Source organism: Coenobita brevimanus, chromosome 81 (assembly GCF_032717465.1).
Source record: "Coenobita brevimanus isolate Jiangsu-jjx chromosome 81, ASM3271746v2, whole genome shotgun sequence".
Lineage (NCBI taxonomy): Eukaryota > Metazoa > Arthropoda > Malacostraca > Decapoda > Coenobitidae > Coenobita > Coenobita brevimanus.
In genome coordinates, this window is record NC_137034.1 from 6,426,103 (window position 1) to 6,441,606 (window position 15,504).

The 15,504-nt window shown below is 38.0% G+C and overlaps 1 pseudogene; it reads right to left on the reverse strand.

Annotated features, from left to right (window-relative positions):
- Positions 1 to 6,797: 6,797 nt before the first annotated feature.
- On the reverse strand, positions 6,798 to 6,917 carry LOC145409582 (5S ribosomal RNA; annotated as a pseudogene).
- Positions 6,918 to 15,504: the final 8,587 nt, after the last annotated feature.

Genomic DNA, 15,504 nt, shown 5'->3' on the forward strand with positions numbered 1-15,504 from the left:
GGTATCACTATTGTTGATACTGATTTTTCAGACAAGGTGAAACTGGCAGTTACTTGCATATTTTTGTATATGCAGATGCATAAAGTTAAGCCAAACTTGCCAAGATCTTTAAGCTCCACAATGAAAACATCAGGAGATGGACCTTCAGCTAAAGAATTGTAAATGACGAACTACCTGCCAGAGGACAAAATGAGAACTGCAAGCCTGCAAAAGATCAAGATGAAAGTAGATGAGCACTGGAGAGAGTGCTGGTATTTCTTCACAGAGCATCCCAGTAGATGATCTGTGTAACCTTGTACTAGGATTCCAACAGGAGTACCTACCAGCCACTACACATGATTATCTGTTCCCAGCAAAAGCAGTCGGCAATCTACAACGAATGCTGCCATGAATGCAGGAGTTTAAAACTAAAGTTAATTTTGATAATTTTGAGTACAGTATTTCCATTCTATAAACTGTCTCAATATTCTTCCTCAGTGATATACTGCATTTTGAACATTTGAAGCATTCACATTTCGTATCGAATCGTAGTCCCATTTTCAAGTCTTCCAGTCAATAGTGAGACTCCTGGTATCTTAAGGCACTGTTCCATATTACATGTATATCTCTCAAAACTACGTGCAAGATAGATATGCAGTGTATTAGGCAGGAAAATGATGGAAATTCCAAGTTACAGTGAATGAATCATAACATAGAAAAATCAAATTTTAAGAGAAATATAGAAAACAAGCAATTAGTGTAAGAAAGGAGCCACTGTGGTGCAGTGCTATTTGTATATGATTCTTTGAAATGGAGAAAGTAGTGTCAGTGTGATTTAATGAAACTGGGGATAAGTAAGCATAAGATTTGCTTTGATATAGTTCAAGAATTGAGTCACTAGTATATGTGGTCGTGATGTATGTGAAAGTATTGTAAATAAATGGAAATGTAGAAGAAGAGGAAATAATAATGTAAGGAGGAACCAGTTCTGAGATTATGTAGTACTTCTACATGTAGACACTATAGTTTAAATAATGCTAAGTATATAAAGGAAGTGTAAATTAGTATACATATATTGTAAAAAGCAGCCACTATTTATGTGCATATATGGTACTCTTGTGTGCAGAAAATTAACAGCGACTACAGTAAAAATCTAAGAGGAGAGTATGTGGTAGTGCATATAAATAGCTGCTGTTGGTCATTGTGAATATAGTGTCAGATAGATTCCACTGGTGTAGAAATAAGTATTTGTGGTTGTGTATGGTAGACCTCTTTTCCTTGGCTTTTGTTAACCCTAAGTTTAGGGTGTAAAAGTGTGCAATTGTATGAAATATTTTGGAATGGCTTTGAAGCTCCTAGGGCTGTCAAATTTTCCACGGAATTGGCCAACTGTGTAAATATTATTGGTTAATAAGGAGGAAATTAACAGTGAAGGACATTAAACACAGCCAAATATATGAGAATGGCAACCATATTCTAGGAAGAAATAAAGCAAAGGCCCAATGTAATTTGACTATTCATCGAGAGGCCAACCTAGCAACTCTTGCTAATGCAAACTGCACAGTGGATCTATAGCTGAAAACATCTTTGAACTGCAGAATCGAAAATCATCAGTTTGAATCATTTGCCATCCAGTTTTCATCCCCCGAAATTTTACCAGAAAGAATAAGTTTGATTCTTGGAGCATATATGAACGTCATGCCTCTGAAATACGTTGTTACATGCCTGTACTGTATGTCCAGTGTTGTGATATGAAGAGTAAGTGTTAAGTTAAATATGGCTAGAAAAGAAACGTTATGTGATGAACTTACATATGCCAGCGCATGAGAGGATAGTGTTGTGCAAAAAATGAATAAACTGTGGTAACTAAACTCTTCACTTTGGCTATTCATAAAATTGCAGTTTCTCCAGCTTTAATGCTGAACCCTAAGAAGGAGTGAACACTAGAATGTGATGCTAGTTAAGAAGTGCTGTGAATAGGATGTTGATCTTTAGTATTGTCCAAGTCTGCTGCTGACCTATAGAAAAAAAGGTGTATAAGGACAAGTCTCCATGTAGTTAAAATGTGTAAACTATACGAAGTAAAAATAAGTATCAGTGTGAGTATAGGAAAGTGTTATATAGTTTAAGTAGCTAAAGAACGGAGTCACTATACAGCATAGTGGTGTAATATGTGTATATATCTTATTATTTTATACAGAAACTTAACTACTCAACATGTGAATTTGGAAAATAAGTGCAAATATGCAGAGACTGAAAAAGCAGCCACAATTGATGCAATAATTGTTATAATAAAGCTCCTACTACCAAATAAAGGAAAGTGTAAATATCAAATTCAGGTTTAAATCTTATGAAAGTGTAAAAAAAATTTGATCGTGTTAGTGCGTACAGTACATGATGCTCTCGTATGGAGAAACCAAACAGTGCCTGAGAATATGGAAAATAATTGTGCGTAAAAAAAGGAGCCACTTGTGATAGAGCGCATATGATGCTTCTGTAAGGAGAAAGCAGACAGGGACTAGGAATATGGAAGATAAATAGGTGTGATTGTGAATAAACAACAGTTTGTCCGTGTGAAATATAGTGCCAGAAAACAGTTCAAGAGGAAACTTGATTTGCACTGGAAAGAATACTGATATTTCTTCATGGAGCATCCCAGCTGAGGACCAGTGTACTTGTTTGGACTGGGATGCCAACAGCACTACCAGTAAATATGATGATGATGATGCATCTACTGTACTCAGTTGATGGAGTGAGGAAACTGCAACAAATGCTGGTATGGAAGAGTGAAAAGCCAGAAATAGTAAAAAAAAAAAAAAAAAAAAAAAAAAAAATAGATGTTTAAATGAATATAATTATAGTGTAGGAAGTGGAGAGCTAACAGTGCGGTGTCTGTAATTTGAAGATACATGAAGAGAAATATGGAGTTTAAGGATGCCTGAAGAGAAATATACACTTAAGTGAAAGGCATCTGAATAGAAACAAGAACAACTGAAAGATGTTTAAAGAGAAGTAATGAAAGCTAAACGATGGCTAAGAAATATAGTTACATGATGCGAGACACCTGTAGAGAAGTGGAGTTGAAACATTCCTCAAGAGGTAGAATGGAAATTTTCTTTAAGAGAAATGGGTGAAACTGAAACATGCTGGAAGACAGACAGGTAGAGCTGTAATATGCCTGAAGAGAAATGGATAAAGCTGAAATGTTCCAAAAGAGCTCAAAGGTAGTCGAAGAGGAATTGGTAGAGTTGTAAGTTACCTATGTAGAAATCGATAGAGGTGTAAGGTACTTGAAGAGGTAAGAAGTGAAAGGTACCTTAAGATAAATCTAAAATGTACCAGTACCTGAGGAGGAGGAGGTAGAGTTGCAAGGTACAGGAGGAGATATAGGTAGTACTGAAAGGTACCCAAAGAGAAACAGGCATAGATGAAAGGTACGTGAAGAGTAATAGGTAGAGCTGAAGGGTGGCTAAGGGAAATGAATGAAGCTGAAGAGAAATATCGATTGTTGGAATATGCCTAAAGAGCGCCTTGTCAGCAAGGTGCATAAACATGATGGATGGCGGCTGGTTGTTCTTGGGTGGTTCTGCTGTGGGTGAAAGTTCTTGGGTTGAGGATCAGTAGTTGTGAGTGGGTTCTCGATTGTCCACTTGCGTGGAAGGAGCTGATCCGAGTAACTGATGAGACAGGTTCGGCTCCAACCCCGTGGAACCTGCGAGGTGGAAACCCCCCGGTGTTGCTCATTTACTTTTTCTTCTGTAATTCACCCTGAACTGGTCTTGCAGTTGTTTTCCCCACCTACTTTTGGTTTTCTCAAAAGTAAGTTTGTTTCTCCTTCTCCCACCTACTTTGGGTTTATCCTGAAGTTGGCCTGTCTACTTCAGCTTTGCCATGAAGGAGAATTGTTTTAGATGATTGACTATTGAATGCTCAGGATCAGTTAGTAGAGAAATAGAGATAGATAGTATCTGTGATACAAATGTTCAGTTATGGGAGGAGATAGGAAGAACTCCTCAGGATTGAAAGAAATGGTATGGATCGAAGGATGATTAGAAAGACTTGTCAGGAGAGAGGGATGTAAATGATGGGGATGATTGGTTGAGTGGAAGGCGAAAGAGGCAGGATCGTTTAGCAGCAAATAGAATGTATAATCATGAGAGAACAGTGGCAATAGATTAATCAGGAAGGAGAGATGTTTCCAAGGAACTGTTCTGAGGGATTCGAGGAGTGAGGAATTGATAGAGAATGATGATGAGAATAAGTGTCAGAGGATAAGAAGCAAGTTTGGATGGATGTGAAAGGTGCAAGTAAGTAGCGGTCAGATACACACACAGACTCTCAATCTTTCCAGTCTAGGTATCACTATTGTTGGTAATGATTTTTAAGACAAGTGGAAATTGGCAGTTTCTTGCATATTTTTGTATATGCAGATACATAAAGTAATGCCAAAATTTGCAAGATCTTTAAGCTCCACAATGAAAACATCAGGAGAGGGACCTTTAGCTAGAGAATTGTAAATGACGAAGTATCTGCCAGAGGACAAAATGAAAACTGCAAGCATGGAAAAGATCATGATGAAAGTAGATGAGCAGTGGAGAGAGTGCTGGTATTTCTTCATAGAGTATTCCAGTTGATGACCTGTGTAACCTTGTACTGGGATTCCAACAGGACTACCCTCCAAGCTGTACACATGATTATCTGTTCCCAATTAAAGCAGTCAGCAAGCTTCAACAAATGCTGCCATGAATGCAGGAGTTAAAAACTGAAGTTAAGAGATATGTAAATACTGTTATGTATATAGAAAAATTTAAACAGTATACATATAGAGTACGAATGAAATCAGTTCTGGTGCAGTGTCAGTGTATGGTGGAACCATATACTGAATCTGTTTTATGTGCTCGTGTTAATAGAAGCAAACTTGGATAAATGGGTGTACCTTAGTATTAGTAGTGTAAGAAAGGATAGAATAATGTTTAAGTGTGCATATATTGTGCTGTCATTTGCAGAAACTTAATTACATTTTCAGTGTTGGTGTCAGTGATTGCTAATTTAGAAAAGAAATGTAAATAATGTAATAATGGAGTCAGGTTTGTATAGTAAAGTACAATTATATGTGGTGCTGCCATATAGTGAAACTATAGTCAAAACGTTTGTGATAATAAATCTGAAGATGGAAAAGTATGTGGAAATTGATGAGAATATAGCAGTGTCATAAATCCACTAGTGATGCAATAAGTATATGTTTTGCTCCTGTATACATAGACTGAAGTGGAATTGTTTTAAAAATGATGTGAAGTATGTTAATCTTCCTTGTAAATATAGTGAGTAAAAGACATTGGTGGTGCAGTATTGTGTATTTGGTACATCTGTTTTCTGAAACTGGACAATGACTTGAAATAGAGAGAATATGTAAGTGTTGGTGTGAATGAAGAATAATCTTGACTAAGTGAATCGTCTTAGAATGATAGGTTACAGTAGAAATAAATGTAGCCTAGTGCTTCAGTATGGGATTCCCGTTTTCCTCAGCATTACTTACGTGTAAAGATGGATCCTGAAAATGTACATAAATGGATAAAAAAGTGTTCATTTACAAGGATACACCCAGGGCAGTAAGATTATACTAGGAGGTGGCCAACATTGTAAATTTTACAAGGAAATAAAAGAGAGCCAAATACGAAAATAAGATGCATGTTTTCCATGAGAAAGTGAAGGCTAATGCTAATTGTAATTCAGTTGGCCCTCAAAAGGGCAACTTTGATGCACTGCACATATCCAGACATGTTAGCAGATCTACAGCTGAAAACATCTTTGAGCTGCATTGGAAATGTCTTTAAATCCCATATTAGGACATCAGTTGTACAAAACATTTTCCCTTAAGATTTCATTGAGAAAATTGGTTGAAAATTGAGATTTTGGGCGTATAAGTGTTCATTAAGCCTGAAGTACAGTTTTTTTTTTACTAATGCATACAGTAAACAGTTTTAGTATGAAAAGTCAGTGTTGTGTTAAATACGCCATGAAAATAAGTACTGTAGTGGAAATGCAAGATGAAAATGCTAGAGCATGTGCTGCAAATTGCATGGAAAATGCAGTGAAACAAGAAGGGTGGGGGAGTGCATAGTAACAATATTCTTCAGTTTAGCTACGCATATAAGCTGCCTTCTCCATCTTTGATGCTGAACTGAAACAAGTGATATAACATAGAATGATGCTAGTTATGAGGAAGTGCTATGGGCATTATGAATGGCCATAGTATTGTCTTAGTCTGCTATTGACCTATAGTAAATGTGCTGTAAAAAGGTAAAAATCTTGTAGTCAGAGTGTGAACTACTGTTTATTTATGTAGAAGATGCCATATGGTGTAAGTATGAAAAAAGAATAGGTAGTGTAAGAAAGAGTTGTCAGTGGTGCTGAATGTGTGTGTGTGTGGTACTACGATTTTGAGAAACAAAAAAAGGAAATGTAATTATTGGAAACCAGTGTAAATTTGATAAAACTGCAAAACAACGAGTCACAAGCAATACACTTGTGTAAAAGATTCTCTGGTTTGTAGAAACTGGGCAGTGGCTAGAAACTTGGAAAATAATTGAGTGAATAGAGAACAGTTTGTCAGTGAATATGTAGTGTCAGATAAGAACCACGAGTTTAAGTGTGGTGTTTCTGTATGAAAAGTGCTGTGTTAAGTGAGGGTAGAAAATCCATCCATCCATCCATTGCCACACGCCATGTATCCCAAACGGGGTGGTCAAGGGCTTAGAGTTAATTGTTTTACAGGGAGGGGCACTAATCCTCCACCAACCCCACTTGACATGTAGGGATGCCAACAGCATCTGGTGTTCCCAGGCGGTCACCCATCCAAGTACTAACCAGACCCAACGTTGCTTAACTTCGCTGATCGGACGGGAAGCGGTGTACTCAACGTGGAATTGAGTGTAATACATGAACAGGCCAGTGTGGAAGCGGAAACTCTAAGGAAAATGAAGTTAAGCTCATAGTAGAGAGAATTTAAGCAGATTATGAAAGAAATTAAACTTCAATAATTGATAATGAATACATGAATGTTTCTAACTACCGAAAACTATGCTTGTTTGCTTTACATTTTAAATAAAGCAACTTGTTTCCATCTTCAGCGTTAATTTGTAAGAATACAGCAATAGTAGAATATGGTAATTGTCATGAGGGATATAGAGCCGTATTACTGTCTTATTCTGCCACAGATAAATGAGAAATAAGATTCATAGGGACAAAAATCTTCTCTTAGGTAAAATGAATGAAGCACAAATGCATATACTGTATAAACTACACTTAAAAATCAATGAGTGAAAAGTGAATGTGCAAGAAAAATCGTGATCAGTGAGGACTGCTCCAGCACGAAAGGTTGGTAAAAGAAAATCTTTTTTAGGCAGCAAATATTGTAAGTCTGAAAATAGATGAAATACTGTGAGTGGATGTATCTGTGAGTATTATTTTCTTAAAGTTATGAAGCATGATACAGAAACAGTGGAGTCCCTCAAGGCTTGGTGTTGGCGCCAGTAATGTTCCTGATTTACGTAAATGATATGGTAGATGGAGTGAACAGTTATGCAAGTCTGTTTGCTGATGATGTAAAGATCTTGAGGAAGGTAGAGGTTGAGGAGGATTGTGAAATGCTGCAGGAGGATCTGGATAGGATACATGATTGGAGCCGGACGTGGGAAATGAAATTTAATGTAAAGAAATGTACAATATTGGAAATGGGTAAAAGTACCATGAGGCCGTCACTGAATTATTTGTTGGGTAATGAATTAATCTCAAAAATGAGAGAAGAGAAAGATTTGGGAGTGCTGGTCCAAGATAGTTTGTCACCAGAAAAGCACATTAACAAGGTAGTTGGAGAGACTTATAAACTCTTGACTAACATAAGAGTAGCATTTCATTATATGGATGAGAAGATGAAAAAATTGATAGTGGCCATGATCCTCCCCAGGTTAGAATATGCAGCGGTAGTGTGGTCCCCACACACACAAAAAAAAATATAAACAAGATTGAGAGAATGCAAAGAACAGCAATCAAGATGGACCCCAGTCTGGCAGACCTGTCATACAGAGAGAGGCTGGAAAAGCTGGATTTGCCTTCCTTAGAGGAAAGGAGAAAGAGGGGAGACATGATTGCAATGTTCAGGACCAGGATGGGAGTAGATAAATTGACAAAGAAGATCTGTTTTTATGGGATAAGAGAGCAACAAGAGGACACTGAATGAAATTATAAAAGTCAAGCTGCTTGAAGGATATCAAGAAATGTAGCTTTCCTTACAGAAGTATAGACTTATGGAATAGCCTGGACAAAGAGATCGTCCAGTCTAAAAACTTAAACGAGTTTAAAGCTAAATTAGACTTATTGAGAAACAGCGACGGAAACCCACGAACATAGCACATTCCGTGTATTTCACAACAGTATTATGGATATTAGGTAAATACATATGTATGTGGAATGACTTAGATGAAAAGGTGGTGCATGAGAAAAACATTCATATGTGTAAAGGTAGCCTTGATAAATGTGGATATGAAGACAGGACAACACGAGCATTGCTCAGTTCCTGTATACTACAAATAGGTAAATACCTTTGCTTGTGTAAATTTCATGAGCCCTGATCCTTGACAGCACATGCTCATAGCTTAATGGTGGACAATAGTATGTTGCGTGAAGGGTCTGTGTTGAGTAAGAGCTTTATACAGTACTGAAGAATTCATTACATGAAAATGTGTTAAACAAGAAATTACCATATGCTTGTTAGAACCTCTCAGTGTGTTAGATAGGAAATTGTGATGTGCATGTTAAAAGTATGTGGCAGTGTTTTAAGTGTGGAATTACTCTATAAATATTAACCTGAGTGGAAGTGTGTTAAATGAGAAATTATCATATACATGATAAACCTCTGTGGAAGTGTGCACGGAATTACCGTATGCATATCAGACCTCTGCAGTCCATCCATCATGGTTGCCATTTACAGGAGTGCATTTCCAGGTTCTGCATTATTTGCAAAGCACCTCTCATTCCCCATCATATGTCACTGCTCACTCCATACCTGCTTGTAGTTTTAGTATCGAGCTATACCACAAATCTCAGAAGTATTTTGCCCAGGTACAGCTTAACCTGTGAATGTTACTGAGTGATAATGCTGAATCCAGCTTATATATAAAGACCATCACAGAACCGGAGAAAGCTAACGGCATGGATCTTCTGGACCTTTGGCACTAGTGACGAGATCTGCTTGCTGACCCTGTGAAGCCTGGTACTACCCAAGCTTGGGTACTGCAGGCAGTTGTGCAACCTACCTACCATAGGTGAAAATGAGAAAATCAGGGTTTCTCCACAAACTTTGACCAGAAGAATACCCTCAGCAGCTAGTAGAATTTACTGCGAATGATTTAAGCTCTGCAACTGTTTCTCATTGAAGATACCATATTTGTTACCTCATCATATACAGGATGCATGTAGGACCCTTGAACCCAAGTTTCTGACAGCCATAAAGTGAGTCGCAGGTGCAGGAGAACGTGCTGCATTAAAGGATTTCAAAGCAAATTGCCAGAATATCAGGACTCTATGAGCCCTTGACTTCACAATGGCAGAGTCCAGCCAGCCCAGCAAACTTACTACACGTCTGAGAAACGTCATCTGCACCTGTGGAAGCCTTTGTTAAAAGTGATTGTTCTGGAGAGTATTGACACTATTGCTTCATGCATACTACATCTGACTTCCATAAAAGATGGTAGAATACAGTATACCCTTGTATTTGTGGGAACATGAGTGGATGCTGCAGCATCGTTAAGTAGCTGAAGCAGAGTGGCTGAGATCTTAATTGGACATCCTCCTGATGTAAATGATTATTTAATTTTTTGCACAGGGTAGTATCTGCATTAGTGCATTAAATCACAGCAGTTCAAACCGGTTCATAAACAATCACAGAAATCCTGCAGTTTAAAAGTACGGTATATGTAATTTTGCAAAATATTACCATGATTTTTTTTATTATTACTCCATTAATAACCACAGCAATTCCTACTGCTTTGAGTATGATCTTAACCTAGCTTGTTTTTCTTCGTCAGTAACCATGGCATTTTGTACATTTCAAGCAACTCTATTCCATAAGCTGTCCTAGTCTGCTTCCTCAGTGATACCTGCATTTTCAACATTTGACACAATCACATTTCATATGGAATCTCACTCCATTTTATCTACAACCATTTCAACATTTCAAGTCCCCTTATTTTGAAATTACAGTGGCACCTATTTCAGCCTTTGTTATGCATCTTTGTTATGTAAACTATCATTTTTCCTCAGCAGTACTGATAATTTCTATGGTTTCAACTCTCCTTTGGTGACAGTGATACTCCTGGTACCTAATTGCACTGGTCTTTATGCCTGTCCTGTCTCCTAGGGTCTTTCTTTAAATTTAGAATAATGAAAGTTGGTAGACTACCAAAAATGTAAAGATTTGTTGGCAATAGTATACATGAATGTTTGTGGCTTATTCGGTAACAGCTGTTTAGGTACTTTACCGGTACGTTAAAGATGGCCGAAAATGTAAACAATGAGGGAATGGAATTTCAAGGGTTTGATGCTAATACTAATGTCATGGACCTGGTGAAAACATTAATTATGAGGATTAGTGAACTCGAAAAAAAAGTAGAGAATCTAGTGATAAAGGATGTGTCAGGAAATACGGAAACCACCATACAGAGTCTAATCCAGTCCAACGAAACAGCCAATGAAGAGATTAAGAATTTGAAGAGGGAAAATGTTGAACTGAGGAGGAAACTTGAAGAGAGTACTAATAAAACGGAGAAGGTGAGTAATGTACTAGAAGAACACAAGGCAAAGTGGGCACACGTAAAAGAAGAACAGAAAGAAGTGGTCAGCTTAAGAGAGATCATCCAGGAAGAAAGGGAAATGAACAAGAAAGAAATGGAAGAAAATGTAGTGAAAATACTGAAGAAAAAAGAGAAAATAGTGAGAGAAACTGTAGAAAGGAACAGATGTGTGGTAGTATTTGGAAACAGGGAAGAGGAAGAAAAGGTTAGGTTCGCGAGACTCGAGAGAGACACGAACATGGTGAGAGGAATATTAGGCAAGATTGACCCCGAAGGAGACAAGTGGGTAAAAGAAATTGAGGAAGTAAGGAGGATAGGGCCTTATAAGAAAGGGGAAACAAGACCAATGAGAGTCAAGTTTACATCAGAAAGTGTAATAAATGAGATACTTAAAGTGACCTGGAAATTAAGCAAAGAGGCGGGGATGGAAAATATTATAATAAGAAAAGATCTGAATGAAGAAGAAAGAGAAGTTTTAAAATCATTAAAGGAAGAAGTAAAGGAAAAAATGATAAGAGGACAGAGGAAGAACGTAATACTTTTTTTTGGAGAGTATTGGATATGAAAGTAAGGAAATGGTATTTAAGGAAATAGAAGTGAAGGAAACTAGGGGGGATGGTTGTGAAAGATCAGAAGTTGAGGAAGTGGTACGGACAGAGAGTAGGAGAGAAGAGGGTATTAATAATGTCAAAAATAATTTGAAGGTGATATATACTAATGTTGATGGTTTCATATCGACAAGGATCGAAATTAATGATTTCTTGAGAGAACATGAACCTGATGTCATGTGCTTTGTAGAGACCAAATTAAGAGGAGATATTGATGTTCATTTGGGAGATGGTAAATACAAACTGTGGAGAAAAGACAGAAAAGAAAAAAAGGGAGGAGGAGTGATGATAGCAGTGAAGAACAACATAAATGTAGATACTGTGGAAATGGGAGAAGGCAGGGCTGAAGTGATATATATGAAATTAGAAACTGGAGAGAATGTTAAGAGAGATATGGCGGTAGTGTATGTTCCCCCAAAGACGAGAGCATGGAAGGATGACGAATACCATGAGATGTTGTCAGATATGGCTAGCTACTTGCAAAAAATAATTGAGAAAAGCAATAATATAATTTTGGTGGGTGACTTTAATTGTAAAGAGGTGAACTGGGAGGAATGGTACTCGGGAGGCGGCGAGGATTCGTGGGGTACTATGTTATTAAATATAATAATGAATAATGTGATGACGCAGTGGGTCAAAGAAGAGACACGGTTTCGAGGTGAGGACACACCAGCAAGGTTAGATTTACTGTTCACCAAAGAACCCGATGTAATAGATTCATTGGAATATCTCTGTCCTTTGGGAAAAAGTGATCATGTGGTCATTGAGTTCCAGATGTTAATAGGAAACGTTGAGACAAGAGATGAGCTTCATAGACAGGGAAGATACAACTTTGGCAAAGCAAATTTTACAGGATTGAGAAACTTTTTTGAAAATGCAGATTGGAGAAAATTCAGAGAAACAAGAGAGATACAGAGGAAGTGGGATATCTTTCTAGACCTCTATAATTTGGGAGTGGAAAAATTTGTACCAAGAGTAAGAGGGAAAGAAAACAGGAAAAAGGAGTGGTTTAATAGAAGGTGTATGATAGCCAAAAAAAAGAGAGATAAGGCGTGGAACAATTGGAGAAAGAGAGGTAACGACAGAACAAAGGAAGAATATAAAAGAACAAGAAACGAATACAGAAGAATACGTAGGGAAGAAGAAAGGAATTTTGAAAAAGGTATAATTGACAAATGCAAGGATGAACCCAAACTGTTTTATAGATTTGTTAATGGCAAACTGAAACAAAAGGAAGGAATCACCAAGCTGAAAGTAGATGGAGAGGTCTTTAAGGATGCGGCAATGCAAGCAGAAATAATGAACAAACGTTTCCAGTCAGTTTTCACTAAAGAAAAGGAGCTTGTGGAAGGGGAGGGAGTGATTAGAAATGTTCCGGTGATGAAAGATATAAAAGTGGAGGTGCAGGAAGTGTATAAATTACTGGAAACTCAAGATGTAAGGAAAGCCCCAGGACCTGATGGAATTTCTAATTGGGTACTGAAGGAATGCAGAGAACAACTGGCGGATAAAATTCACAGCTTAATTGTATGCTCACTGGACGAGGGGAAAGTGCCAAAAGAATGGAAGAGGGCAAATGTGGTACCAATTTACAAGGGAGGAAATAGGGAAGAACCCCTGAATTATAGACCAGTGTCTCTAACCAGCATGGTCGCAAAATTGTGTGAGAGAATCCTGAAAGACAGATGGATAAAATATCTGGAAGAGATGAATATTTTGGCTGAATGTCAGTTTGGATTCAGAAGTGGAAGGTCATGTGTTTCAAACTTGTTGAGCTTTTACTCAAGAGCAATTGATGTGGTACAGGAGAGAGATGGTTGGGTGGATTGTGTGTACTTAGACTTAGAGAAGGTCTTTGACAAGGTACCTCATAAGAGACTAATGTGGAAACTAGAATATATAGGAGGACTAAAGGGGATACTTCTGGAATGGATGAGAGACTTTTTGAGAGACAGACAAATGAGGACAGTAATAAAGGAAAAGATGTCTGGATGGAGGGAAGTAACAAGTGGAGTCCCTCAAGGTTCAGTGTTGGCGCCAGTAATGTTCCTGATTTACGTAATGATATGGTAGATGGAGTGAACAGTTATGCGAGTCTGTTTGCTGATGATGTAAAGATCTTGAGGAAGATAGAGGTTGAGGAGGATTGTAAAATACTGCAGGAGATTTGGATAGGATACACAATTGGAGCCGGACGTGGGAAATGAAATTTAATGTAAAGAAATGTAAAATATTGGAAATGGGTAAAAGTACCAGGAGACCATCACTGAATTATTTTTTGGGTAATGAATTAATCACAAAAAGGAGAGAAGAGAAAGATTTGGGAGTGCTGGTCCAAGATAGTTTGTCACCAGAAAAGCACATTAACAAGATAGTTGGAGAGACTTATAAGCTCTTGACTAACATAAGAGTAGCATTTCATTATATGGATGAGGAAATGATGAAAAAATTGATAGTGGCCATGATCCGCCCCAGGTTAGAATATGCAGCGGTAGTGTGGTCCCCACACAAAAAGAAAGATATAAACAAGATTGAGAGAATACAAAGAACAGCAACCAAGATGGTCCCCAGTCTGACAGACCTGTCATACAGAGAGAGGCTGGAAAAATTGGATTTGCCTTCGTTAGAGGAAAGGAGAAAGAGGGGAGACATGATTGCGTTGTTCAGGACCATGGTGGGAGTAGATAAAATTGACAAAGAAGATCTGTTTGTATGGGATAAGAGAGCAACAAGAGGATATGGAATGAAATTGAAAAAGTCAAGCTGCTTGAAGGATATCAAGAAATATAGCTTTCCTTACAGAAGTATAGACTTATGGAATAGCCTGGACAAAGAGATCGTCCAGTCTAAAACTTAAACGAGTTTAAAGTTAAATTCGACTTATTGAGAAACAGCGACGGAAACCCACGAGTATAGTACATTCCGTGTATATCACAATTAGGTATATTCTTAAATATTTAGAACGACTCAGACAAAGAGGTGGTGCATGAGAAAAACATTCATGTGTGTAGAGGTAGACTTGATAAATGTGGATATGGAGACAGGACAACACGAGCATTGCTCAATTCCTGTATACCACAAATAGGTAAATACATGTCTTAAAATTACATGCAAGATAGATACTCATTGTATTAGGCAGCAAAGTGTTGAAAATGTCCAAGTTATGAACCATGAATATATAGGAGATATAATTTTAAGAGGTATACATGGCGAGTGATGAGAAGGGTGGGTGGTGAACTGAATGAAAGGAAGGCAATGATTGATTATGTGTGTGGATGAAAGGATGCGAAGATGTGTAATGGATGCAAGAGCTTATAGAGGTTGGGGGAGTGGACTTTCTGACCATTACTTGATGGTGGCCAGAATTAGGATTCAAGTAAGATGGAGGAATAGAAGGGAAAGACGAGAGGAAGGAGTAGTTGCAAGGAGAGTGGAAAGGTTACAAGAGGATGAGAAAAAGGCAGAGTATAAGAGAGAAGTGGAGGAACGATTGGGCAAATATGAATTGGAGCAGATGGGAGACGTGGAAGGTGTGTGTAGGATATTTACAGAAGAAATATGTGCAGCATGTGATGTGGTGTGTGGAAGAAAGAGAAGACGGAGGGAGGTGCAAGGAACAGCGTGGTGGACTGAAGAGGTGAAACAGGCTGTGGCACAAAAGAAGAAAGCATACAATGAATGGATGAGAAATAGGGGCGTGGAAGAAGTTGAGAGGCAGAAGAGTTATATGTAGAAAGAAAGAGGGTAGATTACTAGTGGAGAAGGGAGAAAAAGTGAGCAGATGGAGAGAACACTTTAAGGAATTGTTGAACATAGAGGATGGAAGTAATGCAAGTATAAGTGGCTGGGGAATGGCTGGGAGAAGGAGGGAGGTGAGAAGACAGGAAGAAATCAGTAGAATAGAAGTTGTGGAAGCAATGAAGAAAGTTAAATTGGGGAAAGCCCCAGGAATTGATGGAGTGTGTGGTGAAATGCTGAAGCATGGGGGAGAGATAGTAGTAGAATGGATGTGGAAGATGTGCAGATTGGCCTGGGAGGAAGGTAGAGTCCTGGAGGATTGGAAGTCA